This window comes from Protopterus annectens, chromosome 2.part1 (genome assembly GCF_019279795.1).
Source record: "Protopterus annectens isolate FY-2018-M chromosome 2.part1, PAN1.0, whole genome shotgun sequence".
Taxonomy (NCBI): Eukaryota; Metazoa; Chordata; order Ceratodontiformes; family Protopteridae; genus Protopterus; species Protopterus annectens.
Window position 1 is genome coordinate 866158376 of NC_056729.1, and position 24702 is coordinate 866183077.

Consider the following 24702-nt stretch of genomic DNA (forward strand, 5'->3'; position numbering starts at 1 on the left):
TATTCAGCTTTATTAAAGTAACATGCTGAAAGTAGAAATCTCTGATGCCCCCACTTGTAAAAATGTTCCTTATCCAAAAAAAGACCTGCTGCCTGACATCTACTTGTTTCATGGGGAAAACATGATCAAAGTAAAAAATGAAAAGCAAACAAGAAATAAGCTCAAGATACATTGCTTAAAAGGATTATTGTACAGGTTATGGACCACGCAATTGGCATTCGGTTTATGGGTAAAGCCTGCAAAGATGACTGGAAGTTTCCAAGTGCAATGAGACTCTTAAAATAATGTAATTCTGTCCTTTATTATAAATACTGGCATATGCATTTCAGTACCCAAGGCTTATACATTATCTAGTTAAGTATTCTCTACATGGCAACAGAAAGGCTTTCAATGTTGGCAATTCTTTAACAGTATGCTTATTAAAGCTTACTTGCATCTTGCAATCTCAGCCAAGCTTACCTGATGGACATTAGAGTATTGCTACTTAAACACAGAGCAACAGGCACTTTGAGTAATAAGCATAAATCAACAGTACAAAAAATATGACAGAAACCAGACCATTCTGTAAAAATCAAGGACAGATGAAAAGCCACTCTAGTACTTGTGTCTACCTTGGATGGGTGGGATTCTCTGCACATTTACACTGCATAACTACTCCTTGCCTTGCTTCGACACATCCAAAGTCACTACATGGGGGAGTGGGGTGCAACAAGTATGTCACAGTTTGAAATGTCTCTGGCTGACTTGTGATGGCCCTGACACATTTGTCATACCTCTCAACCTCAGAGCAAGAAATCTGGACAAAGCCATACAAAGAAATGGGACAAAGGCCCAAAAATAAGGACAATTTTTAAAATATTGCTCTTAACTTAGAAAGCTAATAGAGGTCTTGCATTAGTATGAATTTTCTGAATGGTATGAAATCTGAAACTCAAATGTCTGTCATTATTTTCTAACTTCAGTCTTTAATTATTTGTCACTAATTTTTCAAAAAAACACAATTTTATGAAAAATGGACCAGAAATGTGATGTAAAAATATAAAATGGCAACACAATACAGCTGGGAACCTGTCAAAGAACTTGAGCAGCTGACAAAATAAAATAATCTACATGCATTTCTGAAATAAAAGTAATCTGATTATTACAGTTATTTCTTAATTATAAACCCTCCATGTTTTCTTCCAAAATTGCTATTTTGCGGAGGGATCATTAGGGGAAGAGCAACATTTTGAGCCAAAATCAGGGACAGTTGAGAGGTTTGGCTATGCCTAATTCTATAAAGCAATTTATTTGCATGTACCTCTCAACCTGTTAATGCAATGAATCTGGACAAGGCCAAATTTATTGGGGGAACATATAAACAGTACTAAAAATTGCGCTTGTATAAACTGGGACCATTGATAGAACAGGTCTTACTTTAGCATGCATTTTTCTGAAGGTTATGAAGTCTGAAACTAGTGTGTCATTATTTAGTGACTTAATTCCTAAATGATTTGCCAGAAAACCACAAATTTTATGAGGAACAAACCAAAAATAAGAAGCAAAAAAATCTATTCATTCCTTGAAAATCTGGACAGTTGGGAGGTATAGTTCAGCTGGGGCTGCCTAAGTTTGCCACCCTTCCCCCTCACAAAACCATGGTTGAATGGAGCCTCCCCCTGCAGCCATTCCAATGATCCATTACTTTGCCATTTCACTCCATTTACCATAAACACTAATGTGCAAACTGATTTACTTCTATGATGATTTGAATTTCATTTGAAAGTTTTATTTTGCATTTTACAGCACAAACACTAAGACATCTGCTAAACAAACTTGGCATTAAAACTTCTCTGCCCTTGAAACTCACATTCATTGAAACAACATTAAAACCCACATTCAAAGAAAATACATTTTACCTGTGGCAGATAAAAATTAATTCTGGGCTGTTTTCAAATCATAGGCCCCTTGCATATGAAACATACATGTGCTCTTTGATACACCTTCCTATTGCTTTGAACGTTTTTCCAGTAAACAATGAAACAAAACTGCCCAATTCTGAACATTTCCATCATAAAAGTCTACTCAAACTTCTACAGTCCACTATTATCAGTAAATATGCACAATTCTACAGTCCACCATTATCAGCAAATATGCACAATCTCTGAAGTAGTAAAAAAGTCATCTAAATAATTCTACATTAAATAAATCTGTAATGAAGAGGTTGCTGCTAGCAATCACCTTTATATTTCATGGTTTCATCGAAAAATAAAGTGTCTGATGCCCCTGAGGAATAAATTGCCTAAATTACATTAAAAATAAGCTAGTAATATTGCAATAGGAAATGGATGGCAAACTGATAACAGGCTCATAGTATCTTAACTTTCAGTACAGCAGCATCCACCCCTTATGGGAGTAGAACCAACAACCTTCTGCATCAAAAGCAAGTACACAACCTGTTGTGCTATTAGCAACGTGAGTTGACATAGCATAATCAGCACTAAACTTCTCTTCCCCTGCAGCTCTCAGCTCCTTGAAAAATCTACTTAATACTCAATTGCATCTCAACTTCGCAGCACAAGAAGTCTGGAAAAAGCCACATTTATTGGGGTGGGTCAAAAGGGCAAAAACCAGGGACGCATTAAACATTGCTTGTATAATCTTGGAAAGCTGCTAGAATAAAATGCTGTGTTACCACCATACATTTTACTGCCAAGGTCCCCGTGCAAAAGAGTCAGAACAACATACCACTATGCCAAATCACCTGCTTTGTGAAAGAAAAATGCTGTGTTACCACCGTACATTTTACTGCCAAGGTCCCTGTGCAAAACAGTCAAGAGCAACATACCACTATGCCATATCAGCTGCTTTGTGAAAGAGAGGAAGACTGAAACTTAAATGGCTATCATTTAATGAATTCAGTTCTCACCATAGCTGTCAACCTCATAGCACAAAACACCTGGACAAACCCAGTAATGAGGGAATACAGCCCTCAAACATATTCAGTAAATTCAGTTCTTGCCATAGCTGTCAACCTTAGCACAAAAAACCTGGACAAAGCCAATAACAGGGTATTACAGTCCGAAAAATAAGGATAAATTTCAAATAGTCATCTTATAAACTTATAAAATTGCTATAATAAAAGGTTGTGTTACTATATATTTATTGCTAGAATAAAAAGTTGTTTTACTATGTATTTTCTGAAGAATATGAAGTCTGAAATTCAAATGCCTGTCAATTTTACTTCTGATGGAACAAAAACAATTTTCAGCAGAGGCCCAGGGAGAAATACTGTAGACACGTCTTTGTAAAATGGCAGGACACCAGAGCAAATCCACACAAACACAGTGATAAGATACAGACTCCACAGAAGGCATCCCAGCCAAGAATCAAACCAGTAAACTTATAGCTCTGAGGCAGCAATACTGCCACTGCACCATCAAATATGTAAAGAAGTAAACATTCAGAAACCTGAAGTCTGAAATTCAAATACCTGTCAATTTTATTTAACATTTGTTAATCAGGACAGTCTGACTTGGAACAAAAAAAAACAATTTTCAGCAGAGGCCCAGGAAGAAATAATGCAGACATGTATTTTGTAACATGGGAGGACACAAAAGCAAACCCACACAAACACAGGGAGAAGATACAGACCCCCCCCACAAAGAAGGCACCCCAGGCAAGAATCAAACCCAAGAACCTGCAGCTGTGAGGCAACAATGCTACCACTGCACCATCAAATATCAAGCATTGCAATATTTACAAACCACAGATATTATGAGAAATAGATCAGATCAAATATGAGGCAAAAATCTGCAATTTTTTTGCAAATGGTGGTGGGTAGGGAATTCTGGTCTTTAACACCTGCATGCAAGGTACAGGGTTCAAGCCTGAGGTATTCCCCTACCCACCAGTATATTGCAACTGGGGCATTTTCACACACACACACACACACACCTCTTACCTGTAGTCCATAGGTCCGACATACACTAAATCCTGCCTGTAAACCACCACCACACATCCGATCCCTATCCAAAAACTGCGCACATCTGACCCTGCCCATCGTGAGATCTTTCCCCGACGAGACTGCAGCACACTCCAATCCATACCCTGCCCATCGCGCGAGATCCTAAATTCCTGACTGCTGACGTTGCAGTCCGACCCTGGCGCGTTTCACCAGGACAGTCTATGCAGTTTAAAACTGCATAGACTTCTGGGAGCTCTGTTCTCCATGTTTCCCAGTCAGGACTGCTGCTGAGACAATCTGCGCATGCTCCAGACTGTCTCAGCAGCAGTCCGGACTAGTGCGCAAAGTCCGTGATTTTTAAATTTTTTTTCTATTTATTTCTTTTTATTTTTGTTATTTTAAAGTTGAGGGGGCTGCAGTCTGGCAGTCCAATAGCACGGGCCACCCCTGCCAATTATTGAAGTCAATCATATTTTGTTCATACTGTGCATCATCCTTGGTGAAGGTAGAATGCTGCTCAATGCAAGGCATATATCTGCCTGAGACACATATTCAGATAGACCAACAATGTCTCTCTTCCTGTAATCTATGTAAGTACATCTCAGGTCATTAACACCCACATGGGCTATGACAGAATCATACCAGTATCTGTGGTGTAGTGACTTGAGTGCATACATATCGTGATGGATCCTAGCTCCAGGTAGCAACTAACCATTATCTTCCCCTCTTTCAGTCTGATGAGTGGGACATTTGTGTGCTGTGCAATGGAGATGCCTATGACAAGAGACTGTGGTAATGAGTTTACCTGCCTTATGGGCTTTGCTTTTAGGGCTCTAAGGGTGGAGGTGTTTGTGTTTTGTTTGGTGTTGCTTTTGACACTTGCTTTAGAGATTGCTGATCATAGGTGTTGCTGTTTATAAGCTTCAGAAGTCTTTGAGGTTTGGAAAGCTTGCTTTTTAGTGAGTCAGCATAAGTTGGTGTATGTGTGTGGTGGATGTAGTGTGTGTTCCTGACAACCTTGTTTGTATGCAAGATTTTTGCCTCCAATAAAATTGGGTATGTACATCTCTTCAATATTGTGTTTGTTTCTTTAAGGATTAAATGGTTGTCTTTGAAAATGAAACAATTGCTACATTGTCTCAGCATGTCCATCTCTACCAAGCTGACTATGGAGACATTTGAAAATTGCATACCCATGTTGTCCAGACCTGTATTTGGGTGAGTTACTGTAGGTCGTGGTCTGGGTTATACAGAGGTCTCCTTTGGTGGTCTCTGGGTTTGGTGATAGACTAGGTTAGATTGTGCTAAAATTTGACAGTAGTGCTGTTTAATGTATAAACTAGCTGCTCTAACCTTCTGTCTATGCAGTGGCTTTATTTTAGCACATGTTTCAGTTCTAAGGGAAGTTTTATAGATAAAATTTACTTTCTGGGCATTTATGTCTGTACAAGGCACTGCTAACCTTCCACTAAGAAAGATTGCTTGTAATGTAATGCAACAACAAAACAATCTAATCAAACTACCTTGACAAAGCAATTTCAAGTGTTACGGCCTTTAAAATTATTTAAAGGTAAAATCAACAAATTGAGCAAAAATAAAGAAATAGCACTCAAAACAGTTAATTAAAATGGAAAACAATAAAATAAAACTCTGTTTGCTAAGGATGGAGCAGGATTAACTCAGGATATGGTGTGGGCACAAGCAGATGGGTGCTCTGGGAAAATGAGCAGCAGACAGTTTGTAGTAAGGGGGGTTTGCTCAAGTGGAATACTGTTTTTCTGGGTGGGCACTTATTAGAAGGCCTTGTGGGATAGTACTTAAATAGGTTACACAACATACAGTAGCAATGAAGGAGGAGAGGGAGGTACTTTGGAAGTTAGATTGCCATAAAAGGCAGAAGCCAGAGACACAGTCTTTTAAAACCAAAGCAAACGAGTGGTGAGAGGGTTGGGGACAAAATTCAAACTAGAACTCTAGTTCTATGGTTAGAATCTTAGAAACTTTTAGCTTAATGGTCAAGTGGGGGTGGGACAGACTCAAGCAATGGGAAAAATAATAGCAGGGAAAGCAGAAAGCACTCAAATGCATAATTCTCAATCTTCCATCCCCAAAATGTGGAACACTGCCTCACACATTGTGGTACAAACGGGCAAAATATGGAACTCATGCTAACAGCTAGCTATCGGCTTTAATTAGGAAACTCTTAGGGTGGTTAATCATGTTACTTAATACTTGTAAAACATTCTTTTGATGAATTAATATGGTTCAGTATAATTTACCATAGATAATAATTAGAAAAATTCTTAATGCTGAATGTTTGACAGAACGTTTAAATGTGCAACAGTGAGGAACATGGACTTTTTAAGACATAGAATGAGGAATGTTCCTTGTAATGAGGTACACTTGAGTGGTATGCTTGATGCAACTTTAAGCAGGTATATACAACTATAAAAAGTACTGAAGCACAATTCCTGCAGCAGAATTCACAATGTTGTCACTACTGCAGTCCTACCACAGACCAAGACACTAGCCTATGTAGCAGTTTACCAGTAATGCTGTAATAAAGGACTAAATGAGGCTGAAATCTGTCAGTAGATCACGGTCCTGTCACAGCTGTAAATGAAGCTAAACAATTCATTGATGACCCAGACTGGGTTCAAAATACGAAAAGCTATCATTTACATGTGATTCTACTTATGGAAACAGAAGTGCAGTATAATGTATAAACAATGCAAAAATCTTGTAGTAATACACAATCTTCATACAACTGCAAATAAAGCTACAAGACTAAGGTCCCAGAACAAACTAAAAATGCAAACAGATAAGTTTTTTTGGCTGCAACATGGACAAAAAACAGAGAAATACAAAACAGTATAACCATACAGATCACTTAAGTTCATCTTAAAATATTTAAGCAGAATTTAAATAAAAGCTTTTTTCTTCCCTTTTGATGAAAAACTTGTATTTCATACCACTCAGAGTCTTGAATAAAAGACACTGAGTGGACATAGCAATGTGCTAAATATAGAAGACTTGCTAGAGAGGAGTCCAATCAAATAAAATCATTACTGGAGTTCAAGTGCTGTGGTTAGGAAAAGCAGTTTCTTAACAGATTCCTCATAGGACATTACTAGGCTAATAGCGTAAGAGCCCATACAAGCCTAGCCAATATAACCTGTTTACCCAATATATTGGCCCTGTCCATAAGGGACATAGGCATTACCCCAGGTGTGAATTTACAATTCCCCATACATTGATCCAAATTGCTTTTGAAGAGGGTCAAGGAAGGGCTTTGATTAATGTTAATAGGAAGCCTGTTCCAAATACGGGACAATTTCTGAGGCACATATCTGTCTCTCCAGCATGTTTTGTTTCAGTTGCTGACTAAGTTAACTCATTCACTCCAATGGAGCTTAGGAAGTTTGTGCTGTAACTTCCAATGGGCAGAGCCTAAGCCTTTTGACAGAATCAAATTATGTCCTCACATTTCAAACCAATGTCCATATCTCTGAAACCATAGGGGTTATGAAAGAAGTGTAAATGGAAAACTGTTCAGCACAAATTATTTTTATAGTGGTAGTATTCTTTAGGTTCTAGGTTTTAAACTGAATTTTTATAAGTCACAGTAAACAAAGTAACTATTACATTTGTAATATTTTGTAAACAATTTACAATAGCTCAGCAACCACTCAAGTTACACGCATACTGTCAGCAGCATTTTATTCATCTAGCTGGGAGCTTTTATATGTGCCTAAGGAGTTCTCTCTGTTGCTTGTTTTTTGAGATATTTAGAAAATGTGAAAATTATGTCTATATAAATTAATACCATAAAAACATCAGTTAATATCTATTTACCTGCACTAGACAGAGGTCAAATATTAAAGCAGTTGAGTTTGCCATTGTGTAAGCTTTAAAATGAAATCTTTTAAAACCTTGTACATAGCAAGGTTTTGGAATTATTGATGCAAATATAAACAAGCAATGTTTGACACCTAGAGACATCAATAGGAGTTGTCTGCAGATGTACCAGGAGGGGTCACTCAGATGTAATGTACTAAGAGCCCTAGATTGGGTGACCGTCATGCTGCTTGACTTGCGGGTCTGTAGCAGCTTCATCAGGGCTGAATTTGTGAGTGCCTTGTAGGTCAGGCATAGGTCACCCTTTAATAGTTGGTTGGAGACAGAATAATGTCAGTAAAGGGATAAGTAAAGGGATAGGGTTTTTAGTAAATGTGCATAGGACATGTTGTTTACATCCTCTATTTTCTTTGTGAAGAACCTCTGAGGTCACTTCAGCTGCTGGTACATGCCAAATGACACATTGTTATTAATGGTTGGTCTAATGAAGGCTGAGTACAGCAGGACTATAATTTCCTTAGATCTGGATGCCATACCTTTACTTATAAGTTGTGCCACATAGAAGTACTTCCTTACCATTGTGGACACATGGGGTCAAAGTTCAGTCTACTGTCTATCTGTATATATAGATATCTCACCTCTAAGTCTACTCTTAGGCTATTGATGTTGTAATTTGCAGAGGTATTTGACCTCCCAAAGAGTATGATAATACATTTTTTTCAAATTTAGTTTTAGACCATGGTTTTGGCACGAATCATTTGCTAATCTAGTCCCGCCTGAAGGATATCTATATCATTAGAGGATTCAGTGATTGCTCCCAGCTTGCAGTCATCAACAAACTTTGTCATCCAGAGGCCTTCCACATTAGCCTTGGCTTCAGAGAAGTATATTCCAAATAGGAGTGGTCCCAGCACTGAGCCTTGTGGCACATCACTAGTAGCTAGCCTCTTGCTGGATCTGGAGTCACCCAGTTTAACCACATGTCCTGTCAGCAAGCCAACTGGCTATTCATCTGATGGTGTAGATATTTATGTCCAGTTTAGTGAGTTGATTCATAATATCTGTGTGGGGAGTTGTGTGAAATGCCTTGGCCAGATCAAGGTAGGCAGTATGTACTGGTTTATCCTCATCCATGGCCTTAGTGACTTTCTCAAAGAAATTCACCAAATTCCGTTGGCATAACCTGCCTGTGACAAAGCTGAATTGGGTCAGGTCCAGTGTTTGGAGGTTTTCTATGTCATTATTTATCAGGTCCATGATTAATCTTTCCATGGCCTTACATATAAGACTAGTCAAACTTATGGGTCTTTAATTTCCTGAGTTGTCAGTAGATGGCCCCCCTTTATGCAAAGGGATGACAGTTGCTGTCCTCCACTATTTTGGGACAAAACTAATCCAGAAGCTATGGTTAAGCAAAGATCCTAATGGACCTGATAAGTCTTGATTTAATCTGTTTAAGGGCAACCTGGTATATCGCCATACCTCATTGAAGCCATGTTTTAGCTTTAGAAAATGCAGTGGCAGCCTGCTCTTTGGCGATAATTGGTGGTGGAACGGTGGAGGCTATTTCTTCGGGGAGAACTGTTGGTGATGGGGAGGTGAAATTTGAGCTGAATTTGTTGGTCAGCAGATTTCCTATAATTTCTAGCTGAGTATAGGTGATGTCACCTACAATTAATTCCACACACTGTTGGGTGTTGCCCTTAAGATTTCAGACATAACTGAAAAATGCCTTATGGTTATCCTTAGTTTTCGAGGCTATTTTTACATGAAAGTTTGCTTTGAGAGACTTGACTAGTTCCGTGATTCACTTGTTTAAACTAATTTTGCTGTGTTGTGCACATTCGCTTACTTCTCAACACAATTTCTTTTATTTTGTTGTACAACCTATTAATACCAGGGGTCCACCAATGTGGCTTTGGTGTGGTTTGCAATGGGTTTATTTCAGCCTGGTGGTTTCATTTCTATGCAGTTGTTTATATGGTCATACAGGGCTTTTGTGTATGTCTTTATATAGGTTTCTGTTTTTTTTCTGAATTTGGGAGAACTTGAAAACTAGCTATGCCATCCCTTAATAGGAGTAATTTACCTTGGAGAAGTTCTTAAAGTTTTTGGGATTAGATGGGGGGACTATTTTTACTTTTATTTCAAGGGAGACCGCTTTGTGCTCTGATCTTATTAGTGAGGACATCACATGGCAGGTAGGGCAGTATTCTCCCTTATTTGTGAATACCAGATTTAGGATATTTGTTCCCCTGGTGGGAGTGCAGCTCAGCTGCTCCAGGACACTTGAATTTACAAAGTCAAGAAATATTTGGGCCTAAATATTAGTAGTCGTGTAAAATTCCAATTAATGGAGGGGTAGTTAAAATCACCCATGAGTATGGTATTAGGCTGGATGGTGAGCAATTCTAGTAACTTCAGGTATGATGTTTGAGTTTCCTGGTTCACTGTGGGTGATCAGTAGCTAACAGGAATATAGTAATTGATTTTTCACATGGTTTGTTGGACACAAAATGGCTCAAGGATGTCATATTGTTTGACTAGCCTCAAGGTGTGCTTATCCTTTACAAAGATAGATACACCTCCCACCTTTGCTGTTCATGTTCAGTGGGTGGTTGGAATTTGTGAAAGGCGTTATAGCTATGCACAGCCAGAGTCAATCATTTCCTGCTGGTATTGTGGCATCATCCTTGGAGACCTTGAGAGTAACAATCTGATATGCAAACAAATAAGCAGATTTTGCAGCGGTCACAACATCAGCGCTGTTGTTCTAATGAACTGATTAAATTTAAGTAGACACAATGAATCGTGCAGAGAATAGGGCAATGCTGGTATACATCACTGTCCAGCCATTCCTGACTCCCTAATTGTCTCTTCTTATTTTAATGGAAAAATAGGCCAGACTTTATGCCATACAAATTTAGTCGTATCTAGTTACTTCAAATCTCAGTTGCTTGCTAGGGAACCGCATATTTTATGAGGAAAAGACCAAAATATGAGAGAAAAATCTGGATATTCTGCAAAAATCTGGACAGTTGAGAGCTATGCATTGAGTACAAAATTCTACACCCGTGGTATTTATAGGTAGTCTTCAAAATATAGGAACTACATTGGCTACTGGTGGGGACTCATTTGGTGTTCAATAAGTTGTGCCTTTCATTTAAAGCCCAGGGTCTGCTTCACCTAATGGAGCTGATGACCCTTATGTTCCAGTTCACCATCTATGGTCAGCTGAAAAGATGCTACTAGTGATTCCATTGATTAATATAGAAATATCTGGTTATAATTACCTTGTTTATCAAGCTCAAACACTTTAAACACACTACCTTCTTCTGAACTTGTGAGATGAAGTCCAATTTAAGGAGGTTCCTGAAATACTACTTTTTAGGTTAATATATTTAAATCCAATGAGAGACTTCTCTATTTGTATTATTTATTTATGCTTTCTTGACTGGAGTAGCCCCACTAGGCCAGTGGCTTCTTTTCAAGAAAGACTGAAGGTGGTGTTCATACTATCTAGGGGAAATCTGGCCAGGGTACTAAGTAACATCCCACCCTCCTTTTTAATAAATGTTGTGAGATCATTTACATCCACCTGACCTCCCACCAATTTAGGCAGATGGGACCTTGTTTACTATCTCTTCCAAAGACTGGCACACTCATGAGTGCAACAGCTCCCTTATGCTGTACTACAGTGTCAGTACCGGAAAATTAATTAAAGTACTTTTGGTGGGAATAGAACTTACAGCCTTCTGATTTGTCAAAGATATGAATGATACCTATTGAGCCACTGACATAACTTCTGGTTCTGACTTCTAAATTTTTCTTTTAATACTGCTTTTTTGAGATTTTATTACAATAATTTATATTTGCTAGTTTATCTGCTTTGACCTGCTGGGATATTAATGTTGCTTTGGTGTTTTATGAAGCGTTTGGGCCCATGCCCCTAAATAAAATACAGTTTAACATTTAAATCTACAACAGTTCATTGACCAGTGCAGGAGTCACAGAGAATTGGAGGACAGAAAGTACATAGGGGAGCAGGACAAAAACTGAAGAGATAGGGGACTATTAGCCTAACAACAATAGAAGTGATTGTCATGGGGGGATTGTGAGGGAATGGCTTGCTGCATTCAGAGAGTACAATTTCCATGATGGCAAACAGCATGTCCATGTCTTGAACGTGTCAAACCTGATCACGTTTAATGAACAGATTCTAGAGAGAAGTACTAGTAGATATTAATTACCTGGACCTCACCAAGCTTTTGACTAAGCCCTGCATAGGTGGCTGATAGGAATAATAGGATATGCACATGACACAGAGGGTTGTAGTGAGGGGAGTGATAGGAATAAGGCAAGTGATTAGTACAGTAGCAGAGGGCTCATGCCTGGTTCCTATACCCTGCAGTATGTTTGATTCAGACATCTATGTAGGGAAAGAAAGCAAGCTCACCCTCTTTGATGGTGACACAGAGATAGGTAAAGCAGTGGAGGAATGGAAGAAGAGTCTGAAGAAGAATTTGGGAAGGCTGACTAAGTGGATTGAAATGAGCATTGGGGTTCATTGCAGACAAGCCCTGTAATGAAGCATAAGTCGGATTATGTGAAAGTGATAATAGCAGACAGGAGCAGTATTTGGGACAACTGACCACATCCAGCATATCCAGCAAGAGCAAAAGAGAGAAGGACAGAGAAATGATAATGACAGCAGCAAAGCAAATTCTGGGGTAGATCCTCAGTGATACAGACGCAGAAACGTAATACTTCTGTATGTATGCTTGAATCTGCAACATTTGTTATTCATTTTAATAGTGCCTCTGCTGAAAAGGGACTTTAGCCCAGTCAGACTTTCCCAGTAAAGAAAAGCAGACAAACAAACAAACAAACAAACTAAACTGTTGGTTGTGTATTCTAAATATTTCAAAGTGATGCAAGCTAATTATACGACTGGTCATTTATTGGTGCTAAGAAGGTTGGAACAGCTATAGAAAAGGAATAATGCATTACATATATCTTTGTGCGTGTGTGTGTGTGTGTGTGTGTGTGTGTGTGTGTGTGTGTGTGTGTGTGTGTGTGTGTGTAAGCAGCGAGGGGGTTAGTTGTTCATACAGCTAGAATTTAGAGCCATGCCATCTAGAAAGAGTATGGAATTTTTGAAGCTCATGTGTTTGTAAAATATGAACAATAAGGAATGCTTGTCCAATCTTTGCTGTTGCACCAGAAGAAGTAGCTAACTTTATGGAAACCTGATTGCCCATTGCAGAAATGGATTTCTGGGAGTGAAATAACAGATATCAGATATGTGCAATTATCTGTAACATAAATCTCAGTCATTGTCAGAGATCAGTGGTACTTCAATTTGGGACTGGTGTGTTGTAATATGTGGCAATTCTTTGTAGGTCTTTTGAGATGTCCAGTCATCCTAACAACATAAAAAAAGAAATGCTCTCCTTAAAGACCTTCTTAACTCTGGAGAATGTAGATCTTTATGTTGTCATTAAAACCTGCTGTAGTTTAAAAGAAGAAAATAGCTTTTTTTGTTATTCAGAGAAGAGCTGTTTCTAGCGGATGGGGAGGAGTACAAGATTAGGGATGGCATTGGATGATAAAATAGCTGTCTACACCTCTGACCCTGAATAACAGCTTTCTAGAACTACCTATTCATAAACTGGCACACCTTCACCTCCACAATTAAATACAGTCAATGCTTCCTTGATTTTTATGAATGAAGTCAAGACTGTCACGCATTAGACACACCAACATATTCCATCTTGTCTTCACCACCACATGCCTGTCTGCTCCCCAGCCATTGTTGTACCTTTTTTGTCAATCAGATTGCTACCTATTTTATTCACCATTATGATTTGGTAAAAATAAACAAAGAACTCAACCATCTTTACTGATTTCTCCAAAACCAATTTTCTTGTGATTAATGATAACTTGAGATGACTCAGCAGTCTTCCACCAGTCAATAATCCTGTAGAAAATATCACCACATACAGTGGATATAAAATGTTTACACACCCCTGTTAAAATGCCAGGTTTTTGTGATATATAAAAAATGAGACCACAATAAATCATTTCAAAACTTTTCCCACCTTTAATGTGACTTATAACCTGTACAATTCAACTGAAAAACAAACACATCTGGTGGTGGAAAAAATATAAAAAATAAAAAACATACAATAAACTGGTTGCATAAGTGTGCACACCCTTAAACTAATACTTTGTTGAAGCACCTTTTGATTTACTTACAGCATTCACTCTTCTTGGGTATGCACCTGCCATCAATTAAAAAGACTCTGATTAACCCCATATAAAGTTCAGCTGTCCTAGTAGGATTTTCCTGACATTTACTCAGTTGCCTGCTACAGCAAAAGCCATGGTTCATAGAGAGCTTACAAAGCATCAAAGGGATCTCATTGTTGAAAGCTATCAGTCAGGGGAAGGGTACACAAAAAAATTCCCACAGCGTTGGATATACCATGGAACGCAGTGAAGACAGTTATTAAAAAGTGGAGAAAATATGGGACAACAGTGATGTTGCAAAGAACTGGACATCCCTCCAAAACTGATGAAAAGACAAAATGAAAATTGATCAGGGAGGCTGCTAAGAGACCCACAGCAACACTGGAGGAGCTGCAGGAATTTCTGGTAAGTACAGGCTGTGTACTACATGTGACAACAATCTCCCGTATTCTCCATATGTCTGGACTATGTGGTAGAGTTGCAAGACGGAATCCTTTTCTTACACAGAAAAACATCCAGGCCCAGCTAAAATTTGCAAAACAATACATCAAGTCTCCCAAAAGCATGTGGGAAAATGTGTTATGGTCTGATGATACCAAAGTTGAACTTTTTGGCCACAATTCCCAAAAGTATGTTTGGCACAAAAACAACACTTCACATCACCAAAAGAACACCATACCCACTGTTAAGCATGGTGGTGGTAGTGTCATGCTTTGGGGTTGCTTTTCTTCAGCTGGAACTTGGGCTTTAGTCAAGGTGGAGGGAATTATGACAGTTCCAAATACCAATCAATTTTGGCCCCAAACCTTCAGACATCTACTAGAAAACTGAAGATTAAGAGGAATTTCACCTATCAACACGACAATGACCCAAAGCATACATCCAAATCAACAAATGAATGGCTTCACCAGAAGAAAATTTAAGTTTTAGAATGGCCCAGCCAGAGCCCAGACCTAAATTCAATAGAAAATCTGTGGGGTGACCTGAAGAGGACTGTGCACAAGAGATGCCCTCGCAATCTGACAGATTTGGAGTGCTTTTGCAAGGAAGAGTGGGCAAATATTGCCAAGTCATGATGTGCCATGCTGATAGACTCCTACCAAGAAGACTGAATGCTGTAATTAAATCAAAAGGTGCTTCAACAAAGTATTAGTTTAAGGGTATGCACACTTATGCAACCAGCGTATTGTACTTTTTTATTTTTTATATTTTTTCCCATAACAGATTGTTTTTCAATTGAATTGTACAGGTTATAGGGCACATTAATGGTGGGAAAAGTTTTGAAATGTTTTATTATGGTCTCATTTTTTTTATATCACAAATACCTGGCATTTTAACAGGGGTTTGTAAACTTTTTATATCCACTGTTTACTAAAAGTTTATACTTCCATCTCAGCTGTTGTATAGATGCTCATTCACTGGAAGTGCAATACCAAATGTAGAAAAAAAAACCTCTCTGATAGAACTCACTGTAACCAAACTCTGGAGTAAAAGAAAAACAAAACTCATAGCTTTAAAGACTAGAGCAAAGACTTACCATGTTATAATCAGCCACAAAAGGGTTATTAAAGAACTCAAGAGCAAGACAATATCCTGCAGCACTAATTAGAAACTAACAATTATGTTACCAAAGGATACCCACAGGACATTTCTATTATATAAAGAACTTCAGAAATAATATTCAGCATAGCACCAATCCTTTCTCTAATGGCATCACCCACTGAAACTCTGGGGATCTAAAGGCCATCAATAATTAGCTCAGATCAAGTGACTACAGAAACATACACCAGCCTGACCAAAGGGACAATGCCTGCTGGACAGGGTAACTAAATGCACAAAAAAGGGAAAAGCACACCAAGGAAAGCACAGTGCTTTAAAAACACCAGCTGAATGTATTGACCTTAAATATATAAGATATGAGCACTTTTGTCCCTAGAACAATGATGGGACTTCATCAGAGATAAAAATATAACTGACAATCTTTTATACATACAGAACCCCCCCCCCCCCATCCTTACATAGTCGTTACTGTGGATTTAAAGAACATCAATAATTAGCTCAGATCAAGTGGCTGTAGAAACATGCACCAGCCTGACTAAAGGGACAGCTCCTGCCAACCAAGGTAATTACACAGAAAGATTGTGGAATGTTTTTGGGAATGTGTGGTATAAAATAGGAATGTATAAATATGGATGGTGTATTTATTGCCCTTTTATCAAGGAAGGTGAAGAGGTTAGTATTACTGGGCATAGTACAGTACATAGTTTTTTATTATTGTAATAGTTTTAAAAAATAGTTTGCCAGGATGCTACCTAATCTCCTCTTCCTTTCTCTCTTCCATTTAACTTTCATTAATTATCATTCTCTTAGCCCAGTGTGAAGCAATGACAGCCATTATACTGCCTTACGGCACTCCTTGTGCCTTCAAATAGCATTACCGCTAGTCTCATATTGTCTATCCAAACTGTTTCCATATGTGCTTTACCCTTGTAAGTATCTACTTTTGTTCTCTCTTCTCTCCATATCTACATTTCTTCCTCTTTATCTGCATGTTTGAACTTTTTCTGTGAATGAACTTTAAAGACTTCTTCTTCTTATTTCGGCTCTTCCCGGTTAGGGGTCACCACAGCGGATCAACTGTCCGCTTATGATTGGCAGTAGAGTTTTATGGTGTCGAGTTGCCATCCCGGCACCCAACCTCCAACAGAAGGCGCACACACTCATACCTAGGGCCAATTTAGAGTGTCCAATCCACCTACAGCATGTCTTTGGGATGTGGGAGGAAACCGGAGCACCCGTAGGAAACCCACGCGACCACAGGGAGGACATGCAAACTCCACACAGAAGGCACCCCAGCCAAAGATCGAACCAGGGAACCCCTTGCTGTGAGGCAACAATGCTAACCACTGCACCACCGTGACCGCCCAATGAACTTTAAAGACTAATAACTTCAAAATTATGAACTTTTGTTTTAGTCAACGAACCTTAATTTTTTATCCTAGTGAGCGAATGAACTTTCTAGTATTCTGTATAAACTTTTGAGAAACTGTTATTCAATTGTTTGTACAGCTTGGACTCTGTACCTTAATCATGTACAATATCTTAAACCACATAATCTGTTACTCTTGTACTTATCTTGTATAATTCTTATTGTATGTTTTTCTGGTGCCTGTAATCTCATTCATGGGTTATTTGTAATTTCTATGCATTTTTGTTGGAGGATTTCTCCTCGAGTCTCTACTGAAAATGGGCCCCTGGCTCAGTTGGACTAACCTGATTAACAAATGACAAATAAATAATAAATAAATTATATAGCCCTTTTTAGAAACTTCATGTTTTTATATATGTAAAACTGAGGGAGGTTTTAAAGAGAGAATTTATAAACATGTATATGAAATTCAGGTTAAAAATCTGCATAATGCTTTGTGGAGACATATTCAACAACATGAGGAACATGAATTTAGGTTTTTTTGTGTTGGATGTCATTTAAGAAGATGTGAGGGAATCACGGAAAATAAAATTGGAAACCAAGGAATTGCAATAGCAATTAAGGACACATGCTGCAGGACCTTATGGTCTAAATGATATGGTTTATTTAGTGTGTTGAAAATGAAGTCTATCGATTCATTTTAATTCTGAAAAAGTATTTAAATGTATATTTAGACTTTATATATTGCTGGCTGAGATTTTCACTGCAAAATTGATGCATTTATCATTGACCTTTAGGCTGTTTCAATTTTTGCAAATGAATTAGTAACAACTATGTAAGGATAGGGAAGGGGTTTTTGGTATGTATAAAAGCATTGTGGGTTAGATTTTATTTCTGATGAAGTCCTGTCATTGTTTTAGGGTTGAATGTGCACATAACATATATTTAAGGTCAATAAATGCACTCAGTGTTTTTACAGCATTATGCTTTCTTTGTTGTGCTTGGCTCATTTTTGTGTATTTAGTTACCTCCGTTGGCACTCACTGTCCCTTTGCTCAGGCTGATGTGTGGATCTAAAGAACTTCCTTATAGGTATATTTAGCTCCAACTTCTCCCTACTGTCACCTCCAAACTTCCCAATACACAACATCCAATCTATAACCCTTAGCGATCACCTCTGTAGAGGTAATAAAATAGCTCTCCAGAACCAAAAGCACCAGTTCTGTGGGTCCAGATAACACACTAGAATGTTTCTTGGTCATTATGAAACATCTGCTATCAAGCCTTTTCCTTAAACTCTTCAGTCACAGCCTCTTTCCTGGATACATGCCAGACACCTGGAGAACACCTGTAGTCCCCCCCTTCCACAAGGGTAACCCCACCACAGATTTGACAACTATTGGCATATTAGCCTTAGCAACATCATTTCCCTAGTTATGGAATCCTTCACCATGAACCTTTTAAATATTATACATTATAGATATATTTACAAAATCTTATGCAATACAGTTTGGCTCCACAAAGGGAATGAGAAGTTATGCTAGTAACATCCAAGCAAATTCAGATACTGAAATTAGTTTATATTAAAAAAGAACAATGCAAACCCGACCCAAAAAAAAGCACAGGGAGGAAACAGAATTTGTAATATTGACTTGGGAACACTTCAGCATAGCTTACCATATCATTATAGCTGTTATTTCAATAGGTCATTTACATTTGGGGAGATTCCAGAAATTTTGGAGACATGCACTTGCTAAAAAGATCTTTCAGGGAAAGGGGAATGGGGCAAAGTGAAACTCAAATAGACTGATATGTTTAGCTATGGCTGAAAAATGGAGAAGGTTATTTTGGATAAATTGTTGTCAACATTTGGAAAGGCTGACACTTGAAACCATATGTATCAGCATGCATATGTTGAAAATAGATCTATAACTTCCTGCAACATGATGTTCTATAATAACATAAAAGCAGCTACAAATGAAAAAGTGTTTGCTCTATAATGTAATCTATATACACTAAACTTCAGCCTTTGGTAGGGTTATACGCAAAACACTGATCAATACATTAGAACAACTAGAGATGTTGTCTTGTCAAGATGGATACGTGGCTTACAAATAGAACATGAAAATATCATGCAGAAATTAGTCAGGTGAAATTCTAGGTTACAATCAGGGTGTCCCATAGGGCTCTGCCCTCAGCCCACACGTTTAGTTTGTATCTTTCAGATCTACCTTTTTCATCTGAGGTGTTCGATAATCTATATACAGTTTACTGGAAAATGAGTAAACTGATTATATCTGTTATAGACAGGGCATGTCTGCAAAAGAACTTGGCTAACCTGACCATTTGGGCACAAGAGAACAATATACTGATAAATACATCAAAAACTAAGCATATGTGATTTGGGAGAAATGGACCGAAGAATAGATGTTTAATACAGAACACACTGACTGAAACTGTAGATTCATTCAAGGACCTGATTATACAGGTAGATCCAGCTTTGTCTTTTACTGATTATGTCAACCAATTGATTAATGATAGTTATACAACTGTTGACTGCATAAAAATGTATAAAGTCTAGGAAATCATATATGATGAAATCACTGTTTGTAAGTTGCATCAGGCCAAAACTAGAATATGGAATATTAACATGGAAGCATTATAAGAAAACTAGCATGAGTAATTTGAAAGGAATACAGCAGAAATATGCCAAGGGCATCAATGGATGTGAAAAATTGTTAGTATGAAATATTCACCTGTCTAAATTTCTACAGTGTTTGATGTAGATATTTAAGTGGCAACCTTATTCAGGTATATAGGGCATTTAAAGACAACTACCTCCGGGAACGTTTGGGGTTATCAAAGAATAGTAATAAATCATCAGATAATCTGTGTAGGAGATTATATAGGAATGAGAGATGTACGAATTGGCTCTCTGAGATAGTAGCCGATACTTAGAATAGACTACTAAACTATATTAAAGCAAGCACAAGATATTTTTAAGAACAACTTGGACAATTATTATGAGAATGATTGTTTTGGTATATTAGCAGGCTAGAAGGGCATTATTGCCCATGCCTCAAATATTTGTAGGTATGTATGTGCACAGGTATATATGTATATATGTATGTATTAAATAGGAAACTTACAATCCCTAGACCCTAACCAATTTAACTTTGAAAAAGAAAGATCATGCCTATTAAACCTACATGATATCTTTGAATGTGTCACAGAGACACTGGAGAGGCTAATTTGGGGCACTCTACTTATCTCAATTTAGCTAAGGCTTTTGACACTGTACACCCCTCTGAAATAATTTCCAAAGTAATCAAACTCAATATAAATCTCTATATATCCTTGCATGCTCAGGTGGCTCAGTGAAAGACACCATTTCATTAGAGCAGATGGCACACTATCCTCCAAGACACTTGTCCACAGTGGTGCACTGTGTTTTGGGGACCAACTCTACTTGGCATTAACTTCTGTGATATCAGATCTGGCATTAAAGGTCTCTAGCTGATTGAATGTGTAGATAACTGTAAACCTGGATCCATAATCAACTACATGAAGATACTGGAATCCTCCAAAATGGTCTCTCACTCAAACAAACACACATATGATGTCAGAATTATGATCTAAAACTAAACACTAAAAAATGCAGCATCTTTCAGTTCAAGAAACAGCTACTCTCTCCTTAAAATGGACACTGTCATTAGACACCAAGGCACCTTTATTGATAATAATAGTCCAGGCTGTGCCCTTTTTGGGATATATCTGTCTAAATATATAAAACATTTTGAAAGCACCTAAAGGCTCCTAATCAAAAAAATCACAGGCCTAAGAACCTCAGCTAGAATGAGAGGGTGGAAGCTCTATTTCTTTATTCAGCATCTTATAGACTTTTGATGGAAGATCTCTGTCTCACTTACCACTCCATTAGAGACCTGATTGTCCTGGATTTCCTGTTTCTCTACAACTCCAGTATCTCCACAGTACTAGAACCAGGGACCTACATTTTCACCAAAAGACACATCAAACATGATGGAGGGATAGCTTTATAACCCAGCACCTCCTAAATCTCTGGAATAAACTTCTGTGTGTTAAGTAATGTGACTATCTCCCTTTAATCATAACTTGATGACTGGATGAGTAGCCACAAATTTTAATGCAGGTTGACTGTTGTGTCCCACTGTAGAAAGGAAGTGCTACCTATGGGAGAGTAGTGGCAAGGTGAAAATGGTTATGAGACTCAGTTGCCTTTAAATACCTATGAATCTGTGACCTGCTCTTTGATTGCCATATATTCACTGTTATTAGAAAAGTCTTATACCGATCCCGATGGATTACTACGGACATCTCCTCACGGTTACAAGATGCCATCATTTCACTGTACTTATCCCTTACGAGGCCCGTTTTACTTCAGTATACATCTATGCAAACATGTATCCAACATAAAAAACTCAGTAGTCCCCCATCATACTAGGCACAGGTGTGAGATCTCCATGTTACTCAGGATGTCTGTAAGCCATGTCTCTCTACTCTGTCCCATACAGACTCATACATGGCAATCTATGTCTGGCCTAAAAATCTGCAAATGGCCCAGTCCCTCTTGATCTGCTTTGTCTCTACAACAATAGTAACAACAAAAAATGTACATTTCAGCATAAACAGAATTTGTTAACATGACAGATACCACCACTGAAACAAACCCAGCTTTCTTTAAAGCAAAACACATTCCTCACTATCTTCAGCTCTAACTTAGATGAATGGATGAGAAACCACAATTTATGACAGGCATATCTTTGCTGCCCCTTATGTATGGGGGGAGTAACTAGTTGGGCATACCAGTAGTACTGTGGTGGCTTGGCTTCGAAAGACTTACGTGGTCTATTGCTTAGTAACAACATATGAATATAGGAATCTTCAGGAAGGACTAGGTTAGAAACCTGCAATTAAAAATGCCCATCAGTATAATTCCAGATAGATACCTATAAAATATTCATCTCAAAACAAAGCTCTAGTACACATCCACAAACTTTTACTTAAAAAAATACCTATAATTTCTCCTCTTCCCATTTACCAGTAAACAAAAATAATGCAATACAAATACATCTTTAACTTATGAATATGTATTTGTAGGTTAAAAATGTATTTAAAGATGTTGTTGCATTTTAGTATTTTTTACTGATTTTGAGTAGGTTATTATAAAGGTTTTTAACATATATTCTCTAATATATGTTTGCGATATTGGTTTTGTGTAATAGTGTGATATTACTAGAATTGTGTTAAATATTTTTAATTAGATTTTCAATTAGATGAGTAGATTAAACAGTTATGATGTTTATTAATAGAAATGAAATTATGAGATTATGAGGGGATTTATATGTGTACATGAGAGCAGGACCATTTGAAGTCCTAGTATGAGGAGAAAACACTCAAGCTAATATTGCATTCATTTGTTTTTATGGTTTGAATAAAGTGTTGTATTTATTATTATGTTATAGCCCTGAGTGATCTAGTAAACTTCACTACAACATGTATAGCAATAAGAAAGTAGTTTGAATAGACGTATTCATAACAAGTAATTTGGGGCTCTGAGTGGTCGTGGAGTTTCTGCCAAAGTGCGAACATTCATTTTGGTTTGAGTAGTTACATTTTTTCTCACTCCTTTCTGCTTATTCTTGTTGGTTAAACTCCACATTCTACCTCTACTTTCATTCAGTTACAGTTGACTCCATTAACAAGAAATACTAGTCAAACTTAAACCAACTACTCTTTTTGTGATAAAATACATTTTGAACATCTCCATCTTGCAGCAGTTTACTTCCTACCATATTGCATTTCTAATAATTCACTCATTGAAAGATAAATACATACTACACATATGATAACACAAAAAATGAACGGGCAACAAGCTGTATTATTTCACTTCATTTCAGCTATTGTCTACCTAGTCTACAAAATACTTGGAAAAATATATAAACAAGGAACTCCTAGGTTGCCTCACCTCACATAAACTTCTTTTACTAACTCAGAATGGTTTATGAGCTGGTCATAGCACAGACTGCCTTTCTGGCTTTTAGAAACCCAGTCAAGTCACACTTAAATTAAATTAACTTTCTGTCACTATATTCTTAGATCTCTCTAAGACTTTTGACACCTTGTCACACAAATGTATGTTACAGATCTTTAGTGATTTAGTAATCAGATACTCTTCTCTGTACTGATTTGAGAGCTGTGTATCTGACTGTACTCTGTCAGTAAAATGGAAAGAAATTTAGGCTTATAGGTAAGTACTAGGCAATCAGTCTACAGACCATTACAAGCTTAGCCAAAAAAAAAAAAAAAATATATATATATATATATATATATATATATATATATATATATATATATATTCAAAAGTTACCTGTAGATTCGAGGACAGCAAGACAAGATAAACCAGGGGAGAGGTTGTGGCTGCTCATCCAATTCTCTAGGTTATCCCTGAAGGTGGAAAGGGTGCTACTCAGCTTCACATGTAATGAAGATGTGTTCCAGAGCTGAGGAATATGCTGGGATATGAATTCATCATGCCAACATGTTTTATCTGCTGATGAAGCTTTAGTTCCTATAACTGAGTATTTGAGGTACCTTTAGTTCTTCAAAAGAAAAGGATGCCAGATAGGGCAGGAGTTTTCATGGCTCAAAAAAACTAGGCACACATCTCCATTAAAGAGTCTTTTAGATACTGAGTATAGAGAAATGTTTGACAGTCTCTCCTGATAACTAAGATTTTTGAGGCCACTGATGTTTTCAGTTATGAATCTCTGCAGTCTCTCAAACTGTGTGATACGCTTAGACCAGTACATGTCAAAAGGTGCATTATGTCCAGTAAATGGGTCTGGTAAGGTACAAATAAAGGGGAATTAAAACTTGTTTGGACTTAGTGGTGGTGCCTTTTGGAAATTAAATGAACCAGCTAAAAGACTTTTCCAACTACTGTGGAGACATGTTGGTGTAAGGATGAACTGATGAGCATTGTTGTTCTTCAGATAAAGTGTATGATGCAGTCTGATTCCAGAACTCTTTAATAAAATATTTGGCAACTGGTAACTCACACCATGCATTTAACATATTATAATAGAACATGTTTAATGCCTTCAGATGAATGTTGGATTTATATCATCAGTTAAGTAAGATGTAAATCCTCTGAAGTTTGTAATTTTGGCTTTAGTTTGTAGTATTTCGAGGCTTTTGGGAGAAGCATTATAGATCTTTAGATTTTATTTTTCTCTAAGTTATAAATGTAATTAATTTAATTTAATCTAATTATTTTATTATTATAAAAAAATTATATTCAAGACCCTTGCACTTTTTAGTTCTAGTTAAAACAAATAATGCATAAAATGCTGAACTAGTCTAGATTCCAAGAGTTCTAAAGAATTTAGTAGATACTTAAATATAGTCTATAATGTACAGTCATTTATATCAGCATTTACCATTAGATTCTCAAACGCAATCCCAAAATGTCCAAACATATTAGAAATTCAGGAAGCTTAGTACAAAATCTGAAAAATATCCTCAAAGATCTATGAAAAAACTGAAAGCAAATAAAACAGAATTCACAATGCTCTAAAAATGAAATGGAATAGACCTAAGTCACTACAAAATTATACATCCTTAGCTACCAAAACTTTGACCGTTCTAGTCCAAATTTTACGTCTGGCAGAATGAT